The 27,617-nt window shown below is 37.7% G+C and overlaps 1 protein-coding gene across 1 annotated transcript in view; it reads left to right on the plus strand.

The window, feature by feature from the left end:
• The window catches only part of AGBL4 (AGBL carboxypeptidase 4), a 1,414,426-nt gene that overhangs the window by 414,124 nt on the left and 972,685 nt on the right, over nucleotides 1-27,617 (plus strand). The gene's annotated exons all lie outside the window — the stretch shown is intronic.

Below are 27,617 nucleotides of genomic sequence, written 5' to 3' on the forward strand. Positions count from 1 at the left end.
ATCTTTGCACTAACCTTTTAGATCTGTTGCTTGATCTTCTCCTTCTAGTGCTGACTTTGTCCTTTATGCATTGCCGTATTTCCTATAGGCTGCTGGACCATACCTAAACCTCCTACCAGGTTTTCATTGACTCATACAGAAGGAGATCTTATAGCTCTTTCACCACGTGGTAGGCCCAGTGAAAGCAGCATTTCATCTTTATCATTGGGAGGTCATTTGGAGGTAAGCATTAGTTTACTCCTTTCACAGTTCCTTTGGACAATTCATTACAAATCCGCCTAAACAAGTCCACCTTATTGAGTTCACTTGTGTAGCTATTTTCAGTAGGCAAAATAGAATGACAAATGCTCAACTTACATAGGTAAATTATATTAAATTCCACCTGAATTGTGTTTCCCTTGTGGCTCAGCTGGTAAAGAATCCATCTGCAATGCAGGACACCTGGGTTTGATCCCTGGGTTGGGAAGAGTCTTTGGGGAAGGGAAAGGCTATATAAATAGTATATAGATTAAATATAGAGTGGAGAGTATTAGATATTGAAGAACACCAACTATTCCTGGTTCAGTTCAGTTCAGTCGCTCAGTCATGTCTGACTCTTTGAGACCCCATGGACTGCAGCATGCCAGGCTTCCCTGTCCATCACTAACTCCCAGAGCCTACTCAAACTCATGTCCATTGTGTCGGTGATGCCAGCCAACCATCTCATCCTCTGTTATCCCCTTCTTCTCCTGCCTTCAGTCTTTCCCAGCATCAGGGTCTTTTCAAATGAGTTGGTTCTTCGCATCAGGTGGCCAAAAGATTGGAGTTTCAGCTTCAGCATCAGTCCTTCCGATGAATATTCAGGACTGATTTCCTTTAGGAAGGACTGGTTGGATCTCCTTGCAGTCCAAGGGACTCTCAAGAGTCTTCTCCAACACCACAGTTCAAACACATCAATTCTTTGGTACTCAGCTTTCTTTATAGTCCAACTCTCACATCCATACATGACTACTGGAAAAATCATAGCTTTGACTCGATGGACCTTTGTTGGTAAAGTAATGTCTCTGCTTTTTAATATGCTGTCTAGGTTTGTCCTAGCTTTTTTTCCAAGGAGCAAGCGTCTTTTAATTTCTTGGCTGCAGTCACCATCTGCACTGATTTTGAGCCCCCCAAAATAAAGTCTCTCACTGTTTCCATTGTTTCCCCATCTATTTGCCATGAAGTGATGGTACCGGATGATGATCTTAGTTTTCTGAATGTTGAATTTTAAGCCAACTTTTTCACTTTCCTCTTTCAAATTCATCAAGAGGCTCCTTAGTTCTTTTTCGCTTTCTGCCATAAGGGTGGTGTCATCTGCATATCTGAGGTTATTGATATTTCTCCCAGTGATTTTTTTTCTTTTTTAAAAATTTTATTTATTTATTTTTAAATTAATTTATTTATTTATTTTACTTTACAACATTGTATTGGTTTTGCCATACTTTGACTTGAATCCACCATTGGTGTGCATGTGTTCCCCATCCTGAACCCCCCTCCCACCTCCTTCCCCATCCCATCCCTCTGGGTCATCCCAGTGCACCAGCCCCGAGCATCCTGTATCATGCATCAAACCTGGACTGGCAATTCGTTTCACATATGATAATTTACATGTTTCAATGCCATTTTCCCATTTCATCCTGCCCTCGCCCTCTCCTACAGAATCCAAAAGACTGTTCAACACATCTGTGTCTCTCTTGCTGTCTCACATATAGGGTTATCATTACCATCTTTCTAAATTCCATATATATGCGTTAGTATACTGTATTGGTGTTTTTCTTTCTGGCTTACTTCACTCTGTATAATAGGCTCCAATTTCATCCATCTCATTAGAACTGATTCAAATGTATTCTTTTTAACAGCTGAGTAATATTCCATTGTGTATATGTACCATGGCTTTCTTATCAATTCATCTGATGATGGACATCTAGGTTATTTCCATGTCTTGGCTATTGTAAACAGTGCTGCAGTTAATATTGGGGTACATGTGTCTCTTTCAATTCTGGTATCCTCGGTGTGTATGCCCAGCAGCAGGACTGCTCTCCCAGCAATTTTGATTCCAGCTTGTGCTTCATCCAGCCTGTCATTTCTCATCATGTACTCTACATATAAGTTATATAAGCAGGGTGACAATATACAGCCTTGACATACTTCTTTCCCAATTTGGAACCAGTCTGTTGTTTCATGTCCAGTTCTAACTGTTGCTTCCTGACCTGCATACAGATTTCTCAGGAAGCACACCAACAGTTATAAATATGCTAAAACAAAGAGAGAGAAGACAGCATGTATATGAATCATTGTTTAGTGATCTTAGTGCTGGAGATGACTCTTAAGAGACCCTTGGTCAGCAAAGAGGTCAAAACCAGTCAATCCTAAAGGAAATCATCAATCCTGAATATTCATTGCAAGTACTGATGCTGAAGCTGAAGTTCCAATACTTTGGCCACCTGATGAAAAGAGCTTACTCACTGGAAAAGATCCTGATGCTGGGAAAGATTGATAGCAGGAGAAGAAGGGAGCGACAGTTGGATGGTTTGATTGCATCACCGATTCATTTGACATGAATTTGAGCAAACACCAGGAGATGCTGAAAGACAGGGAAGTCTGGTGTGCTGCAGTCCATGGGGTCGTAAAGAGTTGAACATGACTTAGTGACTGAACAACAACAGCAAAATCTCTCCAAGAGGGAATCACAAATTCACACAATTTCCTTAGAATTTGTTTTTAATACTTGTATCGCAGTTGGTGGAGAATACCATGAAGAAGACAGACTTTTGGATTTGGCCTTTTGCTGTGGAACTTTTCTCTCTAGGAAGGTGAAATTTCTAAGAGAAGTTGAAAAGGATGTTTGGCTCTGAAGATAGTGGTTTAGGTGGTAACCAAAATCTGTCTTCTACACATGGCTTATTTGTTTTCAAAGAGGTGCAACTCAGAACAGTACACCAACCTGAAAATTAGGACAACATAATTCTAGTTCCTGTTTTTACTGTAGTCTACTCTTTGAACTTGAGGAATTTGCTTCCTCTCCTAAGGCCTCAATTTCTCTGTTTATCAAATGAAGGGGTTGAAAGATTGGACTAAAGTATGCCAAGAACCATTCTAACCAAGAATCTGCCATCTTTGGTCAAAAAACTGTGCCTCACAGATCTTGATCATTTAAAAATATAAACATGAGTTCTAGGAAAGCCAGAATTTTTTATGAACAGTTTTTTTTTGTGTTTTTGTTTCATGAATAGTGAAATAGAATCTCAGAGCTAGAAAAGAATTCAGAGTACAAGAGTTTCCTCTAAAATGACCTGACACAGTGGTGATTTGGCCTTTTTTGGACACACCTAATGAGAGTCAGCTCATTTTATTGTTGAGCTGATCTGATGGCTGGCATATTCTTCCTATATTAATCTGAAACCAGTCTCCCTATAGCTTCTGCTTGTTATTTGTTCCTTCTGTCAGATGCAGTACCTAATTTAAACCCCATCTTAATTCTTTACTATATTTGTGAGAGTAGGGATGTCTTTTAACATCTCTGAGTTTCTATTTCCTCATCTAGTGTTGGATATTTTAATTACTATACCCCATGACAGTAGGATTAGTGAGAAAGTGCTTATGGGTTGTCTGTACTAGGCTCTAGTTGGGAAAGACTTCATAGAGTACTGGGTATTTGGCAAAGATCATGAAGAATGGATAGGAATTTCTATAGAGAAGAATGGAATATGGAGGAAACAGGTAGATAACAGGTAGGTCATTTGGGGTAGAGAAAATAGTAATGAGTAAAAAACATGAGGCATAAAAATAAATTCCAAAGTTGTCTAGTGGTCAGTTTTGGTGAGAACTTTCAGTGCCTAGGGCCAAGAGTAGAGAGTGATAGGAGATGATCCAGGAAAAATAAACTACAGTCAGACTGTGAAAGGATATGTACACCATGCCACATTCAAATATTATGCTACTTCTGGAGGTTATTGGGTTTAAAGGAAATCTTAAAGAGTGGAGAGCTGAGACAATATTTAAATTCATGTCTTCTGAGACTGTGTCTCACAACACCATAACTTTTTGGGCATTAAAAAATCATCCATTTACTGTGTAGAATTAGATATAATAAATTGCTCCCATCCAGTACTATGCACCAGAATCCAAGAAGAATTCTGACCCAGTTTCTGAGGCCTTTACAGCAGGATAAATCACTGTGCTGTTTTGTCAGTGAAGCAAGTGTATTTGTTTTCTAGGAGACTAGGCTTATAATAGGAAACAAACATTAGGGAGAAAGAAAGGAATATTCTGCCCACTTCTCAAATAGACATGGCTGTACTTTGTATTAGAAAGTGCCTTGACTATGTGGGAAAGAAGACTTGGGTTCAAATTCTAGCATTGCCGATTACTAGCTGTGTATGTAATGTATTTCTCACTCTTCCCCTGAGCCTTGGTATGTTCATCAGTAACATGGGAATTATGGTCCTTCTCTGTCTATTAAAAAAAAAATCATTATAAAGGGAATTTGGTAGATTGTCAAAGTCCTTTCAAAATCATAAAGGAATATTTTATTGCTACTATTATCAGGAAATCACCAAAGTGAAAGGATAACAGTACAGATCAAGATTGCCCTGATATATGTTGTGTGTGTTGTATTAAGTCGCTTCAGTTGTGTGCAACTCTTTGTCACCCTACGGACTGTAGCCTCCCATGCTCCTCAGTCCAAAAGATTCTCCAGGCAAGAATACTGGAGTGAATTGCCCTGCCCTCCTCTAGGCACCTTCCCAACCCTGCTTCATTTTATGTCTCCTGCTCTAGCAGGAGGGTCTTTACAACTAGCGCCACTTAGGCTGTCTCAGTTCAGTTCAGTTCAGTCACTCAGTAGTGTCTGAATCTTTGCCACCCCATGAACTGCAACACACCAGGCCTCCCTGTCCATCACCAACTCCTGGAGTTTACTCAAACTCATGTCCATTGAGTCCGTGATGCCATCCAACCATCTCATCCTCTGTCGTCCCCTTCTCCTCCCACCTTCAGTTTTTCCCAGCATCAGGGTCTTTTTAAAGGAGTCAGCTGTTCACATCAGGTGGCCAAAGGATTGGAGTTTCAGCTTGAACATCAGTCCTTCCAGTGAATATTCAAGACTGATTTCCTTTAGGATGGACTGGTTGGATCTCCCTGCAGTCCAAGGAACTCTCAAGAGTCTTCTCCAACACCACAGTTCAAAAACATCAATTCTTCAGCTCTCAGCTTTCTTTATAGTCCAACTCTCACATCCATACATGACTACTGGAAAAATCATAGCCTTGACCAGATGGACCTTGGTTGGCAAAGTAATGTCTCTGCTTTTCAATATGCTGTCTAGGTTGGTCATAACTTTCCTTCCAAGGAGTAAGTGTCTTTAGTTTCATGGCTGCAGTCACCATCTGCAGTGATTTTGAGGCCCAAAAAACTAAAGTCTGTCACTCTTTCCACTGTTTCCCCATCTGTTTGCCATGAAGTAATGGGACCAGATGCCAAGATCTTAGTTTTCTGAATGTTGAGTTTTAAGCCAACTTTGTCACTCTCGTCTTTCACTTTTGTCAAGAGACTCTTTAGTTCTTCCCTTTCTGCCATAAGGGTAATGTCATCTGCATATCTGAGGTTATTGATATTTATCCCAGAAATCTTGATTACAGCTTTTGCTTCATCCAGCTCATCATTTCTCATGATGTACTCTGCATAGAAGTTAAATAAGCATGGTCACAATATACAGCCTTGACGTACTCCTTTCCCTATTTGGAATCAGTCTGTTGTTCCATGTCCAGTTCTAACTGTTGCTTCCTAACCTGCATACAGATTTCTCAAGAGGCAGTTCAGGTGGTTTGGTATTCCCATCTCTTTAAGAATTTTCCACAGGTTGTTGTGATCCACACAGTGAAAGGCTTTGGCATAGTCAAAAAAGCAAAAGTAGATGTTTTTCTGGAACTCTCTTGCTTTTTCGATGATCCAAAGGATGTTGGCAATTTGATCTCTGGTTCCTCTTCCTTTTCTAAATCCAACTTGAACATCTGGAAGTTTACAGTTCATTTACTGTTGTATCCTGGCTTGGAGAATTTTGAGCATTACTTTACTAGCGTGTGAGATGAGTGCAATTGTGCGGTAGTTTGAGCATTCTTTTGCATTGCCTTCCTTTGGGATTGGAATGAAAACTGACCTTTTCTAACCCTGTGGCCACTGCTGAGTTTTCCAAATTTGCTGACATATTGAGAGCAGCACTTTCACAGCATCATCTTTTAGGATTTGAAATAGCTCAACTGGAAATCCATCACCTCCACTAGATTTGTTCGTAGTGATGCTTCCTAAGGTCCAATTGACTTCGCGTTCCAGGATGTCTGGCTCTAGGTGAGTGATCATAGCATCGTGATTATCTGGGTCATGAAGATCTTTTTGGTATAGTTCTTCTGTGTATTCTTGCTACCTCTTCTTAATGTCTTCTGCTTCTGTTAGGTCCATACCATTTCTGTCCTTTATTGAGTCCATCTTTGCATGAAATGTTCCCTTGGTATCTCTAATTTTCTTGAAGAGATTTTTAGTCTTTCCCATTCTATTGTTTTCCTCTATTTCTTTGCACTGATCACCGAGGAAGACTTTCTTCTCTCTCCTTGCTATTCTTTGGAACTCTGAATTCACATGGGTGTATCTTTCCTTTTCTCCTTTGCTTTTCACTTCTCTTATTTGCACAGCTATTTGTAAGGCCTCCTCAGACAGCCATTTTGCTTTATTGCATTTCTTTTTCTTGGGGATGGTCTTCATCGCTGCCTCCTGTACAATGCCATGAACCTCCATCCATAGATATTAAGGCACTCTGTCTATCAGATCTAATCCCTTGAATCTATTTCTCACTTCTACCGTATAGTTGTAAGGGATTTGATTTAGGTCATACCTGAATGATCTAGTGGTTTTCCCTACTTTCCTCAATTTAAGTCTGGGCTGTCTATAGACTTAGGGTAAAATCAGTGAGATTTGTCCATACTGGCTGTGACTTTTCATCCCTGTCATTTTCCCTTTTTGGTTTTCCTCCAACTCACTTCTTTTGATTGAAAAGCCTATCTTTTTCTCATCCCATCCTTCCCATGTTCTCAGAATAAGCTCTACTGATATGTCATTGATAACACGCTCTGAAGGTCATAATAAGATATTTTGTCCTTCATAAAGTTTCCTGTTGAAGCCTCATCTTTTATCCAAATGGAAATAGCATCATTTATTCATTCGGAAATTACTTGTTAAACAGCCAATGTATGTTTTACACATGGCAAAATGCTTTAAGAGATCAGACAATCAGGAAATGTAAGAATTTCTGGGAATTCAAGGATTTCTGATTAATTTGTTGATTTATTTGTCATCTATCTCTCATTCATTTAGAAATATGTGCTTTAGAACCTGCTGTGTCCGAGACATTGTATTCGGCAACATATGAGGACCCAACCATGCCACTTAGATCATCACACATCAGGATCATATTGGTTCTAAATGTTCTTCATTTATTCTTCAGCGTAGTTCCTAGGAATGCAAAATTTTAGTGAGGTGAGCAACAACCAAAGAAAATGAGACAGTGTAAAAAAGTGTTCTCTTTTCCCCATATCCTTGCCAGAATTTGTTATTTGTGTTCTTTTGATGACAGCCATTCTGACAGGTGTGAGGTGATATCTGAGTGTGGCTTTGATTTGCATTTCCCTCATAATTAGCCATGTTGCGTATCTTTTCATACACCTCTTGGACATCACATTTCCTCTCTGGAAAAACTTCTATTCAGCATTTCAATCCGTTTTTAAAAGCAGGTTGTTTGTTTTCTTTGTATATTTAGTTGTATGAGCTGTTTTTGTTGGCTGTGTTTTTTTTTTTTTTTTTTTTTAAGTGTGGACCATTTTTAAAGTCTTTATTGAATTTATTACCATATTGCTTCTGTTTTATATTTTGGGTTATTGGCCCTGAGGCATGTTGGATCTTAGCTCCCCAAAGAAGAATTGAACCCATACCCCCTGCAGTGGAAAGTGAAGTCTTAACCACTGGACCATCGGGAAAGTCTCTGTTGGCATTAATCCCTTATTGGTCATATCATGTGGAAATATTTTCTCCCATTCAGTGTTGTCTTTTCATTTCAGTGGTTTCCTTCACTGTGCAAAAGCTTTTAAATTGAGTTAGGTCCCACTTGTTTATATTCACTTTTATTTCCTTTACTTTAGGAAACAAATTGAAAAAAAAATTATTGCTGGGAATTATGTCAAAGAGTATTCTGCCTATGTTGTCTACTAGTAGTTTTATATTATCCAGTTTTACACTTAGATCTTTAATCCAGTTTATTTTGCATATGGTATTAGACAATGTTGTAATTTTATTCTTTTACATGTAGCTATCAAGTTTTCCAAGTACCATTTATTGTAGAGACTGTCTTGCCTCCCATGTATATTCTTGTCTCTTTTATCATAGAATAATTGACTGTAAGTATGTGGGTTTATTTCTGGGATCTCTATTCTGCTCAACTGATCTGTGTATCTACTTTTGTGCCAGTACAATACTGTCTTAATTGTATTAATTGTTTGTTCTTTGTAGTGTAGATTGGGATAGCCTCTGTAGAAAACAATATGGAGGTTTCTCAAAAAACTAAAAGTAGAACTACCAGGTGAAAATGTTAGCCACTCAGTCGTTTCTGAGTCTTTGTGACCCCATGAACTGTAGCCCACCAGGCTTCTCTGTCCATGGAATTCTCCAGGCAAGAATACTGGAGTAGGTAGCCATTCTCTTCTCCAGGGATCTTCCCGACTCAGGAATCAAACCCAGGTCTCCTGTACTGCAAGTGAATTCTTCGCCATCTGAGCCATCAGGGAGGCCCCAGAACTACCTTAAGACCTAGCAATTCCACTCCTGGGTATATATCTGAAAAAATACAAAAACACTAATTCAAAAGTACACCGGCACCCCATTGTTCACAGCAGCATTATTTACAATTTCCAAGATATGGACTGAACCTAAGTGTTCATCAACAAATAGATGGACAAAGAAGAGGTGGTATATATATACAATTGAATACTACTCAGCCATAAAAAGACAGAAATTTTGTCGTTTGCAGCAACATGGATGAACTTGGTGGGCATTATGCTAAAATGAAATAAGGCAGACAGAGAAAGATAAATGCTGTATAATATTACTTATATGCAGAATCCAAGAAACACACCCAACTAGTGAATATAACATAAAAGAAGCAGACTCACGGAGAACAAATGAGTGGTTGCCATTGTGGAGAGGCACAGTATAGGGGAGGGGTAGTGGGAGGCATGAACTCTTGAGTGTAAGATAGGTTCAAGGATGTATTGTACAACACAGGGAATGTAGCCAATATTTTATAATAATTATAAATTGAAAGTGACATTTAAAATTTTTATAAAAAGTAAGAAGTTAGACAATCTTAGTTTTCTTACTTCCAACTCTCTTTGAATTTCATCTATGGGATACTGTCAAGCTATTTAACTTCCCTGACTCTGTTTTCATGGCAAGAAACATTAAGTCATAATGTGTGTTTAAGCACATGGCTCAATTCCTGGTGCATGGTCAGTCAGTCAGTTCAGTTGCTCAGTCGTGTCCAACTCTGTGAACCCGTGAATCGCAGCACACCAGGCCTCCCTGTCTGTCACCAACTCCTGAGTTTACTCAAACTCATGTCCATCGAGTTGGTGATGCCATCCAGCCATCTCATCCTCTATCGTCCCCTTCTCCTCCTGCCCCCAATCCCTCCCAATATCAGGGTCCTTTCCAATGAGTCAACTCTTCACATGAGGTGGCCAAAGTACTGGAGTTTCAGCTTCAACATTAGTCCTTCCAATGAACACCCAGGACTGATCTCCTTTAGGATGGACTGGTTGGATCTCCTTGCAGTCCAAGGGACTCTCAAGAGTCTTCTCCAACACCATTGTTCAAAAGCATCAATTCTTCGGCGCTCAGCTTTCTTCACAGTCCAACTCTGACATCCATACATGATCACTGGAAAAACCATAGCCTTGACTAGATGGACCTTTGTTGGCAAAGTAATGTCTCTGCTTTTTAATATGGTATCTAGGTTGGTCATAACTTTCCTTCCAGTGAGTAAGCGTCTTTTCATTTCATGGCTGCAATCACCATCTGCAGTGATTTTGGAGCCCCAAAAATAAAGTCTGACACTGCTTCCACTGTTTCCCCATCTATTTGCCATGAAGTGATGGGACCAGATGCCATGATCTTAGTTTTCTGAATGTTGAGCTTTAAGCCAACTTTTTCACTCTCCTCTTTCACTTTCATCAAGAGCCTTTTTAGTTCCTCTTCACTTTCTGCCATAAGGGTGGTGTCATCTGCATATCTGAGGTTATTGATATTTCTCCCAGCAATCTTGATTCCAGCTTGTGCTCCACAAATGTTAGTTCTTTCTTCTTTTTTCCCCTTTTATCTTCTCTTTTTGTGTACGTGTATCCATGTTGGTCCTGAAAACAAAGAAGTTGTGACTAGCAAGGTTGAAATATATTTGTTCTAAGAGCAATTTTGCAGATGGTCTAAAGCAGAGGATTTGCAAAAGGGTATTTGTTTTTCATTATGATTTCTCACACTCTTTCCAGTTTACAAAGCACATTTACACACATCGTCTTAATTAACCCTCACCAAAAAATGTGTAATCTGAAGCTTATTTTCTCATCCTTCAGGTGAGGAAAGTGAAGCTTTCAGAGACTTAGTGACTTTCCAAGAACATATAGACAGTAAAGGGCTTCCTTGGTGGTTCAGTGGTAGAGTTCGCCTGCAATGCAGGAGACTTGGGTTCGATCCCTGGGTTGGGAAGATCCCCTGGGGAAGGAAATGACAACCCTCTTCAGTATTCTTGTCTGGAGAATTCCATGGACAGAGGGGTCTGGTGCGCTACAGTCCATAGGGTCGCAAAGAGTCGGACATGACTGAAGTGACTGAACACACGCACATAGGCAATCAGACTTGGCTCTTGATCTTTGTTATGCAATCTTTCATTTGTCTTCCTGTCTCACAGTGAATCTTGAGCTTAAAATATTCTACCCAACTTTCCCATTTTCCTGGCCACAGGCCTGTCTTTAAGAACATAGGGTACTGATGCAACTTCTTTTATCTTCCCTCTGTGATGCATGAAATTGATGCTGTCTTTGTGGATTCAGAAGTCCAGAGAGTTGGCTGTTTGGGGAACTGAACTTGTAGCCTATTCCTGTTGCCTTAATTCTGACCATCATCGTTACGTGGACTATTGAAATAGGCATCCTTCTACTTCTTGACTCCTTAATGTTGACAGAGTCATAACCCTGAGGACGTTCTTAAACATTGCAAAGCTCAACTCTGCTCAGATCCTTCCTATGCTGCACTTAGTTGCTCAGTTGTGTCCAACTCTTTGTGGCTCCTGGACTGTAGCCCACCAGGCTTCTCTGTTCATGGGGATTCTTAAAACAAACATCATTTTCCCATATCCTACAAAACTCAGATCTGAACACTTGGTCTATGTCAAGGCTCCTCAGCTTCCATCATGTCTTAATAAGCATCCTACCTTTTAGTAATACTTGTCTTGCCTTAAGAACATTAAAGATGTTTTTCCTTCTTTCTAAAATTTCTTCTTCCTTCATCTCTCTCAGAGAACTCAGTGTCTTTCAAAACCTGTGTAGGATTAGATGAAACTCAATTAAATCATCACGGACTTCCCCCTATGCACTGCTGTAACACATCTTACACTGTACAGTAGTTACCCATTTGTTAATGCCTGTACGCCTTCAGTGCAGGGTCATTTCCTTATCCCCTCTGTATTCCTATTGCTACCTTTAGTACCTGACAGTTTTTCATCAGTAAGTATAATACCTGTAGATTTTCTGTAGATATTTGTTATTGAATTAAACTCATTCTACTTTATTCATATCTTTCTGAGAGTTTTTGTTATGAATGGGTGTTGAATTTTGTCAGATAATTTTTCTGCAGCAATAGATATAATCATGTAACTTTTTTTCCTTAGCTTATTAATATGGTGAATTACATTGATTAACTTTTGAATATTGAGTCATCCTTGAATAAATTTCACTTGTTCTATCATATAACCAAATTGTTTTTACATATTGCTGAATTCTTTGCTAGTATTTTAAGTTTTGCATCTATTTGATTAGGGATATTGGTTTGTAGTTTGTATTTTTGTATTGTCTTTTCTTTATTTTGATATCAGGTTAGAATAGTACCTTTATAGAGTGAATTAAAAAATGTTCCCTCATTTTCAGTTATTTTGAAGAGATTGTTTAAAATTGGTATTAATATTAAATTTTATTTAAGCATTTGATAAAGTTTTCCAATAAAGTCATTTAGGCCTGGATGTTTTTTAAAGGAATTTTTAAATTATAAATTAAATTCCTTAATAGTTATAGGTGGAGAAATAAATAGCAACCCACTCCAGTATTCTTGCCTGGAGAATCCCATGGACAGAGGAGTCTAGTAGGCTACAGTCCATAGGGTGGCAAAGAGTCAGACATGACTAAGTAACTTCACTTTAATAGGGCTATTCAAGTTATCTGTTTCATACTGTGTAAGTTGTAGTAATTTTTGTTTGTCAAACAATTGATCCATTTCAGCTAATTTTTCAAATTTATGTCTGTAGAGTTGTTCATAGCATTTTCTATTTTCCATTTTCCATTTGATATCTTTATTTCTTTGTCAATCTTGGGAAAGGTTGGTCAATATAATTGATCTTTTTGAAGAACCAGGTCTTTGTCTCATTAATTTTCTCTATCATGTTTTCTGTTTTAGTGTCATTTATTTATTCTTATTTCCTTACTTTTTCTTGTTTTGATTTAAAATTTTGCTTATTTTCTAGTTTATGAGGTCAGAGCTTAAATTATTGATCTGAAACTTTTCCTCTTTTTTAATGTGTGTATTTAGTGTTATAAAATTTCCTTTCAACATTGCGCTAGCTATGTCTCACAAATTTTGATAAGGTCTATTTTCATTTTATTCAGTAAAATGTATTTTATAAAAGTTTCTTTTGAGATTTTCTTTTAGTCATATAGATTGTTTATAAATTTCTTATTTAGTTTTTAATTTATTTGGAGATTTTCCTGTTATCTTTCTATTTATGACTTCTAGTTTAGTTCCATTTTGGTCGAAGGAGAGCACAGTATGATTCCAATTCTTTTAAATTTGATAAAATTCGTTTTATAGGCCAGTAAGTGGTCTATCTTTGTATATCTTTGTCACAGTATATAATGGTATTTATTCTACTGTTATCTGATAGAGTGTTCTAAAAATGGCCATTTGGGGTTCTGTTGATTGCTGACATTACTGAGTTGTGTTGATTTTCTATCACTGTTGTATTTTTGAAATATCCAACTGTAATTGTGGGTACTTCTATTTCTCCTTCCAATTCTACTTTTTATTCTATCTTATTTCTTCTTTCAGCTTTTGCTTTACTTACTGAAGATTTTTTAGTTGGTACATGAACATTTATATTACTCTGCCTCCTTGGTAGCTTGACCCCTTAACATTGTATGATAGTGTTCTCCATCTCCGACATTTCTTTGCCCTGAAATGTACTTTATCTGAACTTGATTGAGCTACTCCTGATTCCTTTAAATCACTATTTGCATTATATATATATATATATATATATATATATATATTTTTTTTTTTTTTTTTTTCCTATCCTATTTTCTTCCGCCTGCCCATATTGTTGTATTCGGACACTGTATGGTTAGGTCATGTTTCCTAGTCCACTCTGCCAGTCTCTGTCTCCACAGAACTACAGACACCATACCAGTTAGGAGGAGGGTGGACTACTCAATGTGCCAGAGTTAGTAAGAGCCCATGTTCCTATCTTCTGCTGTCTCAACTGAAATCACTGTTGGTAAGTGCAGAAGAGGCTCATTACTGCTAAGAAATATTGAAAACATCAACTCTTACTGAGTCTTCTATGATACTACTCTTGAAGTGGAGTTAGAGTACCTTGCTAAACTTGGAGAAGATAGACATCTAGGATTCTCACTATGCCTTTGTTGGCATAGGTGGAGTAGGTCCACAATTTTTTCTGTAGTGTTTGGCTATAGTAGAGTATTTACTTTCTAAAAGCTTTTTGAGTGGTTAGGCTGCCTTTTTCCAGTCCTCCGTCTAAAGAGAAGAGATTTCTGTTGGGATTTCTTCATTTGCATTTATTGTCCTTTCGGGGGTTTTGGCTTCTCTAGCACATATTCTGGCATATATGAGGCAATAAGAAAGTCCATGACATCCACCCCCTTGTCGTTCTCTGAGTCCTGTCAATCTTCTGCTTTCCCCACTTAAGAGTGTTCTTATATTTGTTCTATGTATAATGTCAAGTATTATTCATTATATTTAGCAGGAGAATTAGAGAAACATATGAAAATCATCTTCCTAGAATCAAAAGTTCAGATTTTTTTAAGGCTTTTGAATGTTTGAAGAAGAGCAAGATTGAAAGTAAAGAGATCATTTACAAGATTCTGCGTGGGAAAAAAAAAATAAGCTGGGTGACAAAAAAAAAAGGATTCTGAAAAATGTGCAAAATAGTGCAAATGGGGTTGTGGAGATGCTCACAGGGACAAAAAATTATTTAAACACAAGATAGCTTATTACATTTAAAAGCTAGACATAGCTCTGAGATTCCTAGCTACCAAGACAGAAGTAATATAATAACATTTCTCTCATGTATTTAACAGGGCAAAACAGATCTGTTAAATGAGAAAGAAGTTTTCCCTAGCCCCACATTCTAGGAGGGATTATTATTGTATATTCCTTGTAAAAGAGAATTGTTTAAATTCATGGTTGGATATCTTTAAACTAGTATTTTGCAAAAATATTAGAATGTTTCTGATAGGTAAGCATTTCTTATACTCACCGTCTATAGAAATTGAAGGTATAACCTATATTTGGTCAAGATACTGCTAATAGTAGTTAAGCTAATAAAATTCAAAATATATTGTTTCTTGGGTACTTATTGTGTAGGGAGTCAGAGGATTGGATAGCATATTAGTTCCTCTTGTTGTCTTTTTCAAATACCGGATATCTTAGTTGTTTGTCATGAGTGTTTGGCAAGGTTGAATTGCCAGAAATTTTCAACTTAGTCTCTTTGATTAGTGCCTGAAGTGAGTATAATCTGGTATGTTATCTCATGAATATCCATAGTACATGTTTGATAAAGGAATTACTATAATACTGATATATTTAGAACATAATTTTCAGGTTGAATAAATGCTTTCCAGGAAAAAAAAGTTTTTATCTATAGAGAATGTTATGGATGAAGTATATTGGGAAAAAAATAACATTATCGAATACCTACTTGAATGAGATATTGTTCTACACAGTCTATGTATATTACTCTTAACTTATAAAATAACTCTGTGAAGTAACTTTTATTTTTCCCATTTTATAGATAGAGAGATGAGACTGACTGACCAGGGGAAGTTAAATCCTTTGCTCAAGGACATATAGCTAGGTTGTGTCAGATTTGGGATTCTATATTCAATCCGTCTCCTTTTCTTCTCCTTATATGAATCATATGTTTCAGCCAGTCTGCTTTATTGAAGGTGAAATGGAAAGAGAAAACAAATGTGAAATATTTGATAAGAAGGAAGTGAATGGAAGTGAGAACACAAATCAATGAGTTCAGCTTCTCAGAGGCAGTTTAAATGGAAATTATGACAAAGGAGTTTGCAAGAGCTGGTTCAATGGTAACTTAATCTTTCTGTGAATTTAATTTTTACAACCTATATTTGGTTTAGCAAGAATCATCAATTATTTGTCGTACTTAGTGCTTAATGAGATGTCAGAAAGTGTTTGGGCATTTTCAGTGTAGGTGTATATTGCCAACATATGTATGTGTGTGTGTGTGCTGAAATTTTTAATTTGATATGGATTAGTTAAAATATAGATCCCTTGTAAGCTCAAAGGCCATCTGGGTTGGTGCAGTCTCTTCTTTAATCAGTAGGGACCCCATACCATGAGAGATTAAGTGACTTGACTAAGGTTTCATAGTGACTAGCTGTAAACCTGCAACTGAGCTCAATCTTTCCGAATCCCAGTCCAGTAGTCCCTAGGAAAACAGTCTGACAGCTTTCAGAATAAGTCTATTTGTCTCAAGATAAGACTGCCTAATTTTAAATGTTATTTAAAATGTCCAATTCCTTATTCTTATTAGCTTAATATTTTGCAGTGCTATAATTCAATCATTGTGCTTGAAATTATGGCCTTAGAAAATACAATTGAAAAGTACCAATTGCCTTAACTAGAAGGACCTTATACAGTAAAAAGTCCACTCAACTGTGAGCTCCTAGGGAAAAGGAACATATCTCAATTATTTTCTAATTTCCAACACTTGGCTTAGGGCCCAGATGAATTTTGTTTGAATGGGTGAATGGATGAAATTCAAAGAAGTCATAACACTATTCAGTATTAGAATTGAGAAAGACCTTTAAAAAATTATCTAGTCCAATACCTCAACTTTAAATATGAGAAAACAGAAAAAAGACAGTATATGGCATAATGCCATACAAGCTAAAAATATAATGCAGTTATACATATTTTTACCATAAAAAACTGCCCCCTTTAAGGCCATATTCAGATTTCATAATCTTGCACTGCACAATTCCGGGTGGTACTGCTCATCTTAGAGTTGATATGAATGGTACTGTCATAAATGTGTAGCTGTACATAGTGGCTCAGTACCTGAGATAGGTGTTCCTGATCTACTTTACAGATACGGGAACAAGCCTAAAGAGGAAGTGACTTATCCAAGATCAGATGAATTGTATATAGCGGAACCAGTATTAGATCCCTGTTTTTTATAATTCAATACTTTCTTTCTTACAGCACTCCAGTCTGAGATATGTCATTTAGTCTCCCATGCCTTACCCTATAACACATTCTAGACAACATTTAAAGCAGAAACCCACACACACTGTTTATAGATCTATTTCTGAATCTGTCTTCTTGGTTTTCAACCCTTTTCCCACTTTTCTATTTCTAGTTTTGCCTTTTCTCTATGGCTCATGCTATCTTTCCAACTACAACCTTGGCTTGCCTTCATCTTAGGTTTTCTTATACTTTTGGCTGCTTTCACAATTCAGCCTCATTCCCTGTCACCTCCTACCTTAGTTTACTTTCACTCCAGCAAATGTCTTCACTGTCATGATGGGCTTTAGACATGATGTCATTTTATTTCTAATGTGAGACTTAACAGAATGTCCCTTGTATACACTCCTACCTTTTCTGACTTTCTTCTTCAAGTCCTCCCTGAGAATCATCTTGCCACCTTGCACAATTTCATTCCCTGCATGCTGTCTCTGGGTGATTCATCTCTTCCCGTTACACAGGCGGGCACACCAACACCTACACATGCAGGTGAATCTGCTCCAATGATATATTTTAATTTCAGATTTAGTCAGAAGTAATTAAGCCTCTCTGTAATGAGGATGGGCACCGAGTTTTTAAAAATTCATGTTGTTTCATACATCCCATGCGTGGTTTGTGTCACCCTCGCTTGCAGAGTAAGAAGGAGCCCCTAGTGTAGTTAGATTAATTAATAGAAAGAGAATAAACTTAATGGAGCCAGAAAAGTGCCAAAAATGGTACTTTCCCCCCTATATCTCATTCAGAGGGAATGGCCATCCTGGGATTGCGGCAGGGGATGGCAATTGCATTTTAATTACAGAACTGATGGTTTCGGTGCTACACCAGATGGAAGGTCCTTTTTAGAGAGTCCCACTCACCATCTCTGTCAACTTTTTTTTTTAAATCTGATGCTGGTTAACAAAACCAGACAGGAGACAAAAGTGATGAGGCTGTGTTCTGATCCCAGGGATTTTATTCCCTATTCTGTTGCTTGACTTGTGAGTTCAGCCAGATCTTGACTCCTGTGAAAAAGATGCTCCTTCAGGCACTTCAACAAATGAAGGGGAAAAGATGAGATTGGAAGAAAGGAAAGATTCTTCCCCTTCCTGTATCATCCTGGTGGTTACTTTATTGCCTACAAAGCACTTTCATTTTCCATTATATCACTTAATCATGATAATTCAGTAACAGAGGTATTGTTATCCCCTTTCTAGTGAGACAAAAAAATTGAGATAGGACACTTAGCTCTTACAGGTTTATCAATGCAAGTCTAGCAATGTGAATCAGTGAATTACTAGTATTAAGGCAATAATAAAGTAAAAGATTTCTTTGTTCTCAAACTATTCAAAAATATAGAGTTATGGGTCTAGAAGCCTTCCAATACCTCATCTCATTTGATGGAAAAGAAAACTAATATTCAAATGGTGTAATGGAGGGCAATGTAGGATATTTGAAAAAGCATGGGCTTTGTAACTAGTACTGGAAAAGTTTTACTTCTGCATTTATGTCTTTGGACTCAGGAATCAAGTCCAAGCTTCACTTTGCTCATTGTAAAATGCAAGATTGGACTGGTATAAACTGAAACCCCTCCAGCCTTAGATCCTGTCCATTCCAGAGCCCAGGCTTCTCTACATGTAGGCTAGAAATCTTCTTTTTTTTTTTTTTTTAATACTTATTGTGGGTGGTAGTGGCTCATTTTGGGGAATCCAAGTTCTTAAAAATGATTCTTAACAGCATAGACTGGAAAGAAGAGTCCTGAATTGTAATTAATGGAGACTAAATTTTTGAGGAATTTTTAGAATTTTGTCACACAGAAAAAAAAATAGCTAGAACATTCTGGGAAGCCACAATTTACCTAGAAATTATAATAATTCAAATGTGAATCTGGGACTGATGTGAAAATTTCATTCTAAGGCACACCATATTACTCTACCAAATGTCTTGCCAAACCCTGCAACAAGGTTCTGAAATAAAGAGATGAATCATTGGAAATCAATTCTAGTGTCTTCTGCCTTCATCTTAACCATTTGACTGAGTGGTGTTTGTCCCTCAAAATCTCCTCCTTTGACTTTTTCTCCTTCAGAGAAGAATCATTTGTTATCTTCTCACTATAATTAGATGATTTGAGGGGGATAAACATCAGACCTTCACAGCTGTCGAGGCCTTGATTTATAGGAAAATTATTTGTTCTAATTGTACAGAATGATTCATAGCTTATGCAAATGTGTGATTTATTACTAGACCACATCTTTTATAGGTAGGCTCCTTTCTCTTTAGATTTTAGTAAAGTACTTCCTAAGAATAGTAATATTATCTAAATCAAGCTACTGGATTCCTTTCATCCTTCTTCTGACAGCCTATAATACTGATGGCATGCACTCATTTGACAAAAAGTTATTTAGCAATCTCTGTGAACAAAACACTGGGAATATAGAAATGATGGTCACTTTTGCTGATATAGAGGACATGGGAGAAGGGCATGTTCTACAGCATTTTAACATCCCTTATCTCAGGTGAGCCTCACAGCAGCCTTATAAGATAGGTAAAATAACTCTTATTATGATAGTTTTATAGATGAGAAGATAGGCTCAAAGATGGCAAGTGACCTACCCAAAGTCACTTAGCTATAGTAATTACAGACCCACTGGAATAATCCAGAATTTCTGGCAACCAGTGTCAGCATGCATGCACTCACGTGTGTGTGTTTGGGTGTGTATGTGGCAGTGGGATTGGGCATGGAATCAGGGCTGAGGATTATTTTTCCATGTGTAAAAGGATGGAAAATGTATTAAATTTTCTCAAAATGGTTCCACAGCTAAGCTTCCCGACACAGAACCTTACACTCCACTTAAGGCATTAAAGTCTGATATTTAAATTTAAGTGTTTTGGGGAGGGATTCATATCTTAGTCTATAACTTGTTATTCATTCTTTCAGTCTTTTTTTCTGTCATATAGTAAGCCTTATTAGAATTTTTCCAGTGTCTGATCTTGATGTAGTAGCTGGGTAGAAGAAGAGTGAAAAGTGACATTTGTGGGATGTGATAAAAACATCAGTTGGACATGGTGGGTCTCTTTGTGGAACCCACTGGCTATCTTCAATATTTCCATTTATTGGCATACTAAACTTTCTATGTTCAAGCTTCTGAGAATCACACATAGGAAAATAATATTTTTCTGTTTCTGGATTGGGTATCAACTCCAAGCCTCCCTTCTTTCTTCCTCTGCTGGTGTATACTTGTGTTATCTTACTAGACATTGAGTTCTTTGAAATCAGAAATGTATTCCATCTCTGTTTCTTCACTGCCTGATACATAGTAAGTTCTTAACAAATGAAAGATCTGGGAATGACAGAATGCATTAATGCATTGTTAAAGATGCCTTCACTTCTTTCTCTTAATACTTCCTCTGTTCTAGCCCCAACTTAATTCCTCTTTGTTCTCCAGAGCCAGAGAAAGTGTACTCAGAATCTCTTCTTCAGTCTAAAAAAAATATCAAAAAATCTTCCTCTGTTATTTTTAAACCCTGCCGAAGTTCTCCCTATTCTCATCCTGTAACTTTCTGAGTGCTAAAGAAAGAATATAAAGAAGGAATATATTATTGTGAACATAGTGTAACCTTGGATAAGTCACTTAGCTCCCTGAGACTCAGTTTCTTTTCCTGTGAAATAGTAATAATCTCTACTTCTTGGTTTGTCTTTGTAAGCAAATGAAAGCCTATGTTGCCAACTTCTATTTAAAATTTACCCTAGGAAACAGCTCCTCCAGAAGTTTTCTCTGACCTGGTGGCTTTCTCATTTCTTCAGTTGCCTGGTTTCCCTCTGTTTGATACTTATATTTGTTCTCTGATTTAATTTGCCTTTCTCCTCTAATATACAGTGGAATTTTAGACTGCCTCTTATTAATCTTTATGTTCAGTAATATTCATCCAACATATGTTTATTGAGCACCTGTTATGTGTCAGGCACTGTGCCAGATGTGAGAGTTCAGCAAGCAGTAAGACCAACACAGTCTCTGCTCTGAGGAGTTAACGGTGTTTAGTTTACATTCAGCACAGAACAGGACTAAGTATTTGTTGGATGAACTAATGAAAAATGAATGAATGCATAAATCAGTTAAACAATTTAGTAACTATAGAGAACTATTTAGATGTTAGCTATATATACTCTTAAGTAAATTCAGTTGGGATAAGGATTTGATTCAATGTTTAATGTAACTTCCCAGAGTTTTCTTTAAATTGATGTGGCATTCCCCATGCTTGTGGTTTGTTTATCATCTGAGAATTAGACAGAATCCTTTTCCTAGTGTAATCAGTCACCGTATCTTTTTCTAACTAATATCTTTCTTTACTGATAACTTTTGACTTTTGGATGAGAGAAAGCCTCAGAAAGAAAGGGAGCAGAACAAACATCTTTTTCTTTATCTTAGAAGTAAAGAAATTTTCTCTGATGATACAATAGTAATAAAGTTAGTTCCATGAACACCCAGCTCCTGGGTCTGTAATTTTTGTTTGAAAGTTAACATTTCAAATTCATGGTAAAAAATTAGGTTGGTCATGTAATTTATATTTCAAACCTGAAAACTTTAATGAAGGAGTACTACTGATAATTATGCTAGGCTAACTCTATGCATAAACTAAGATTGTCCTTGGTAAACCAGGATACATATGTTCTCCATAGTAATAGCATAGTGCCAAACATGGGCTAAGGATTTGAACCCATGGGCCAACAGTGGGTTCAGTCCTGACTCTGAAATTTAATGTTGGTATAACCTTGGACAAGTTGCTTGAACTCTCTACACTTGTTTATCTATCTATAAAATAAAGTTACTGAATATATCTTCTGTGTATATGGCACTAATTGAGATACATTAAAGCTGCCTAACACAACCTGGCATATAGTAGATAGTCAAACAATATGTTTCCTTTTTTTTTTAATTCTTGTAGCAGCAGCTCTGACATTAACTCAATGTATGATCTTGGAAAGTGTCTCCCATTTTCTTATCAGTGAAATGGCGAGGTTGGAATACTTGATCTCTCTATACTCTAGTCATTTTTCCCATCTCAAATAACCTTGTTGCCATAAACCTCCTCATTATCTTGGGAATCTTGATATCTATAGAATATGTCTCAGATACACATGATATAAAAAACAGCCCCCGAATCCTCCAGCAGACTATCACACCTTTAAGTTCAGAAATTATGATTGTCACATTAGGGGGCCCTTCTCAGCTGCCAGTCACATTCTGTGCTCCTCTCTCAGAACTAATATAGTCAAAGATGATAACTCTCGAATATACAACCTTGTTGCATCACACAAAATGGGATATCCAAGAGTGACACAAAATAGTCTCTAATACTTTTAATCCAAACTTTAAGCTATTTGTTGAATGAAGAGCTTGTCAGAGCTGATCCATTACCCTCTGAGAATTCTCTTTTCCGTATTAAATAACCCAGATTCTTTAAACTGATCCTTTTAAGGATGTGCTGAGGGGGTGTTACTTAGTCACTGATGGTTCCCTTTGTTGGAATCTAGTCAACTGACTTCCATTTCATTTGAAGTGCAGTTACTGTCTTACCAGTCTGTCACACAATCTCATTGATTCTGTCCTTAAATTTGTTGAAACTGTCCCTCTTCCCTGTTTCCTCTGCTCCACAATTCTGTTTAGCTAAAATCAACAGTTATTAACACTTATTAAATGCTACTACTAGGCAGTGAAGACACAAAGATGGAAAAGACAGTCTAGGCTTCAAGGAGATATGGTTTCTTAATGTTAGAGCTTGAAATAGCATTGGCATTCATCTAACTGCCTAATTATACAAACAAGGCATTTGATACTCAGAAAGGGAAAGTGACTGGTATTGAATCACACAGGTTAATAGATTGCAGAGCTAAGTCTAGGATCCAGACTTTTGACCCTCCACTCAAGAATCATTTCCTCTTTACCACTGTAAACTTGAAAATGTTAATACCCAGCCCCTTCACTGTATCACTCTGTGGTATTAATATCATAGTTACCATTCTATGTAGTACTTTAGGGTTTACAGTTTCATACCAGTCATCTAATTTAATCATTATAATGCCCCTACAAGAATTTATTATTATTAATCATGCTAACTGAATCTCAGAGAGGTTAGGTAACTTGTCTTGGTGTAAGTCCTAAAACTTAAGACTCCAAATCCATTATTTTTTGGTATATCATACTTCTTTTTGTTGGCACAAATAGGTATTATACTATGACTGATAAGTGCTGGGGAACAGAGATGTTTAAGCCATGAATCCTACTTTTGGAGCGTATAATCTACACAGATCATCCACTGAAATTAGTAGCCATGCTAGGAGCTATGTAAGGGCTTCCTAGAACTGTGATAGCCTCTAAAGATTGCTATAGATAACCCCCTAATTTTAAAAACTGCAACAATAAAAGCTCTAAGTTACTTATTTTTGATAAGGCAACAAATGAAATTTTTACCAAATTAATCTAAGGTTACTTGGGGAAAATTGGAAGGTAAAATTACTCCATGTTAACACTGGATTTTATCATATATATATAACAAACGTTCACAACCATTGTGGTCCAATACAGAGAAGTGACTTGTCCAAGGCCTTATAGAAGGAAGTTGACAGGAAAAAAAAAGGTTAAAAATAAATTATAGGAATCATTTAGAATGCCATAACTGACTAAAATGTCTTAAAATTTCAACTCAAGACCCTGGAGGAGCTGCATACAGAGAGTAAAATGTGCCTCATTAAGCAGCAGCTTTCAAAGAGCCTCTTGAACCTCTCTAAATGAGAGAGGCCTTGCAGTTGCTGAAGCATGCAGTGACTAGTTGTCTAAAATCCTAATCAGATGCAGGTTTGAAGACAGAAGAGAAGACTTGATGAGGGCTCTGTAGAAATTCTCTTTTTAGGTCTGATGTTGAGGGAGTGCCTCTCCAAGCCAAAGGGAGGAATCCTTAGGCTGAGTTTCACAGGCATTCATCACTTCCTGGTGCTCAGTGAATCGAGTTCCAAACTAAAGACTTGAAAGATGAGGGTGAATGAAAAGGATGAACTGTTTATTTGAAAGAAAAGCAGGACTTCAGTGTTTGTATCTTTAGTTGATTGATGTGTGTTGGAAGAATGACTTATATATGTATATGCAACTCTTTTTTTAATGCAATCCCTATCAAGCTACCAACGGTATTTTTCACAGAACTAGAACAAATAATTTCACAATTTGTATGGAAATACAAAAAATCTTGAATAGCCAAAGTAATCTTGAGAAAGAAGAATGGAACTGGAGGAATCAACCTGCCTGACTTCAGACTCTACTACAAAGCCACAGTCATCAGGACAGTATGGTACTGGCACAAAGACAGAAATATAGACCAATGGAACAGAATAGAAAGCCCAGAGATAAATCCACGAACCTAGGGACACCTTATCTTTGACAAAGGAGGCAAGGATATACAATGGAAAAAAGACAACCTCTTTAACAAGTGGTGCTGGGAAAACTGGTCAACCACTTGTAAAAGAATGAAACTAGAACACTTTCTAACACCATACACAAAAATAAGCTCAAAATGGATTAAAGATCTAAATGTAAGACCAGAAACTATAAAACTTCTAGAGGAGAACATAGGCAAAACACTCTCTGACATTAATCACAGCAGGATCCTCTATGACCCACCTCCCAGAATATTGGAAATAAAAGCAAAAATAAACAAATAGGACCTAATGAAACTTAAAAGCTTTTGCACTACAAAAGAAACTATAAGTAAGGTGAAAAGACAGCCCTCAGATTGGGAAAAATAATAGCAAATGAAGCAACAGACAAAGGATTAATCTCAAAAATATACAAGCAACTCCTGAAGCTCAATTCCAGAAAAATAAATGACCCAATCAAAAAATGGGCCAAAGAACTAAACAGACATTTCTCCAAAGAAGACATACAGATGGCTAACAAACACATGAAAAGATGCTCAACATCACTCATTATTAGAGAAATGCAAATCAAAACCACAATGAGGTACCATTACACGCCAGTCAGGATGGCTGCTATCCAAAAGTCTACAAGCAATAAATGCTGGAGAGGGTGTGGAGAAAAGGGAACCCTCTTACACTGTTGGTGGGAATGCAAACTAGTACAGTCACTATGGAAAACAGTGTGGAGATTTCTTAAAAAACTGGAAATAGAACTGCCATATGACCCAGCAATCCCACTTCTGGGCATACACACTGAGGAAACCAGATCTGAAAGAGACACGTGCACCCCAATGTTCATCGCAGCACTGTTTATAATAGCCAGGACATGGAAGCCACCTAGATGCCCAGCAGCAGATGAATGGATAAGGAAGCTGTGGTACATATACACCATGGAATATTACTCAGCCATTAAAAAGAATTCATTTGAATCAGTTCTAATGAGATGGATGAAGCTGGAGCCCATTATACAGAGTGAAGTAAGCCAGAAAGATAAAGATCATTACAGCATACTAACACATATATATGGAATTTAGAAAGATGGTAATGATAACCCTATACGCAGAACAGAAGAAGAGACACAGATGTACAGAACAGACTTTTGGACTCTGTGGGAGAAGGCGAGGGTGGGATGTTTCGAGAGAACAGCATGTGTATTATCTGTAGGGAAACAGATCACCAGCCCAGGTGGGATGCATGAGACAAGTGCTCGGGCCTGGTGCACTGGGAAGACCCAGAGGAATCGGGTGGAGAGGGAGGTGGGAGGGGGGATCGGGATGGGGAACACATGTAACTCCATGGCTGATTCATGTCAATGTATGACAAAACCCACTGCAATGTTGTGAAGTAATTAGCCTCCAACTAATAAAAATAAATGAAAAAAAAAAAAAAAAGATTCTATTCCCATATAGGCCATTGCAAAGTACTGAGTGAGTTCCCTGTGCTTACAGCAGGTTTTCATCAGTTCTCTATTTTGTGTGTCGTCGTGTGTATGTGTCAATCACTTTGCTATACACCTGACCAAGGCATGTGTGCTTGCCGTGTCACTTGAGTCATGTCCAACTCTGTGCGTCCCTATGGCCTGTAGCCTCCTAGGTTCCTCTGTCCTTGGGATTCTCCAGGCAAGAATACTGGAGTGAGTGGGTTGCAATGCCCTCCTCCAGCCTGAAACCAATACGACATTGTAAATCAGCTGTAGTCCAAGATTTTTTTTTTTTTAAAGAATCATCTGAATGTCAGCCAATAAGTTCGGGTTGTCAATTGGTGAATATATTTATAAACAAGTCAAAGTCCCTGTCCTCATTATCTTGGGATATAAAAGAAAAGAGACATAAAGAAAAGAAAGAAAGCTATTAAGAAACAAGGTAAGGAATAGCGAATGCTGGTTGAGTGTGGGGGAGGGGAACTGTTTTGACTCAGATGGAATCTGACAGCATCCATGAGGAGGTAGACTAAGGGCAGCATCCTGACTAATGGTGAAGAATGATTGGTGGGAAGGTGTGAGCACAGAGTATGTACAGAGAGTATTTGTGGTTGTTCAGTCACTCAGTCATGTCCAACTGTTTTGAAATTCCATGGACTGCAGCACACTAGGACTCCCTGTTCTTCACCATCACCCAGAGTTTGCTCAAACTCATGTCCATTGATTCAGTGATGCCATCCAAGCATGTCATTCTCTGTTGTCCCCTTCTTCTCTGTCTTCAAACTTTCCCAACATCAACGTCTTTTCCAATGAGTCAGTTCTTCGCATCAGGTTGCCAAAGGATTGGAGTTTCAGCTTTAGCATCAGTCCTTCCAATGAATATTCAAGACTGATTTCCTTTAGGATGGACTGGTTGGATCTCCTTGCAGTCCAAGGGACTCTCAAGAGTCTTCTCCCAATGTATATTACCATATGTGAAATAGATCGCCAGTGCAGGTTAGATGCATGAGACAGGGTGCTCAGGGCCGGTGAACTTGGAGGACTCTGAGGGATGGGATGGGGAGGGAAGAAGGAGGGGCATTCAGGATGGGGGACCCATGTACACCCATGGCTGACTCATGTCAATGTATGGCAAAAAGCACTACAATATTGTAAAGTAATTAGCCTCCAATTAAAACAAATTAATAAAAAAAACAGTCTTCTCCAACACCACAGTTCAAAAGCATCAATTCTTCATTGCTCAACTTTCTTTATGGTCCAACTCTCACATCCATACATAACTATTTGAAAAACCAAAGCTTTGACTAGATGGACTTTTATTGGTAAAGTAATGTCTCTGCTTTTTAATACGCTGTCTAGGTTGGTCCTAGCTTTTCTTCCAAGGAGGAAGTGTCTTTTAATTTCATGGCTGTCGTCACCATCTGCAGTGATTTTGGAGCACCCCCTGCCAAAAAAAAAAGCCTCTCACTGTTTCTATTGTTTCCCCATCTATTCACCATGAAGTGATGAACCCGGATGCCATGATCTTAGTTTTCTGAATGTTGAGCTTTAAGCCAACTTTTTCACTTTACTCTTTCACTTTCATCAAGAGGCTCTTTAATTCTTCTTTGCTTTCTGCCATAAGAGTGGTGTCATCTGTATATCTGAGGTTATTGATATTTCTCCTGGCAATCTTGATTCCAGCTTGTGCTTCGCCCCGCCTGGCATTTTGCATGATGTACTCTGCATATAAGTTAAATAAGCAGGGTGACAATATACAGCCTTGATGTACTCCTTTCCCAATCTGGAACCAGTTTGTTGTTCCATGTCCAATTCTAACTGTTGCTTCTTAACCTGCATACAGACTTCTCAGGAGGCTGGTAAGGTGCTCTA

Source organism: Dama dama, chromosome 20, assembly GCF_033118175.1.
Source record: "Dama dama isolate Ldn47 chromosome 20, ASM3311817v1, whole genome shotgun sequence".
In the NCBI taxonomy this organism is placed as follows: Eukaryota; Metazoa; Chordata; class Mammalia; order Artiodactyla; family Cervidae; genus Dama; species Dama dama.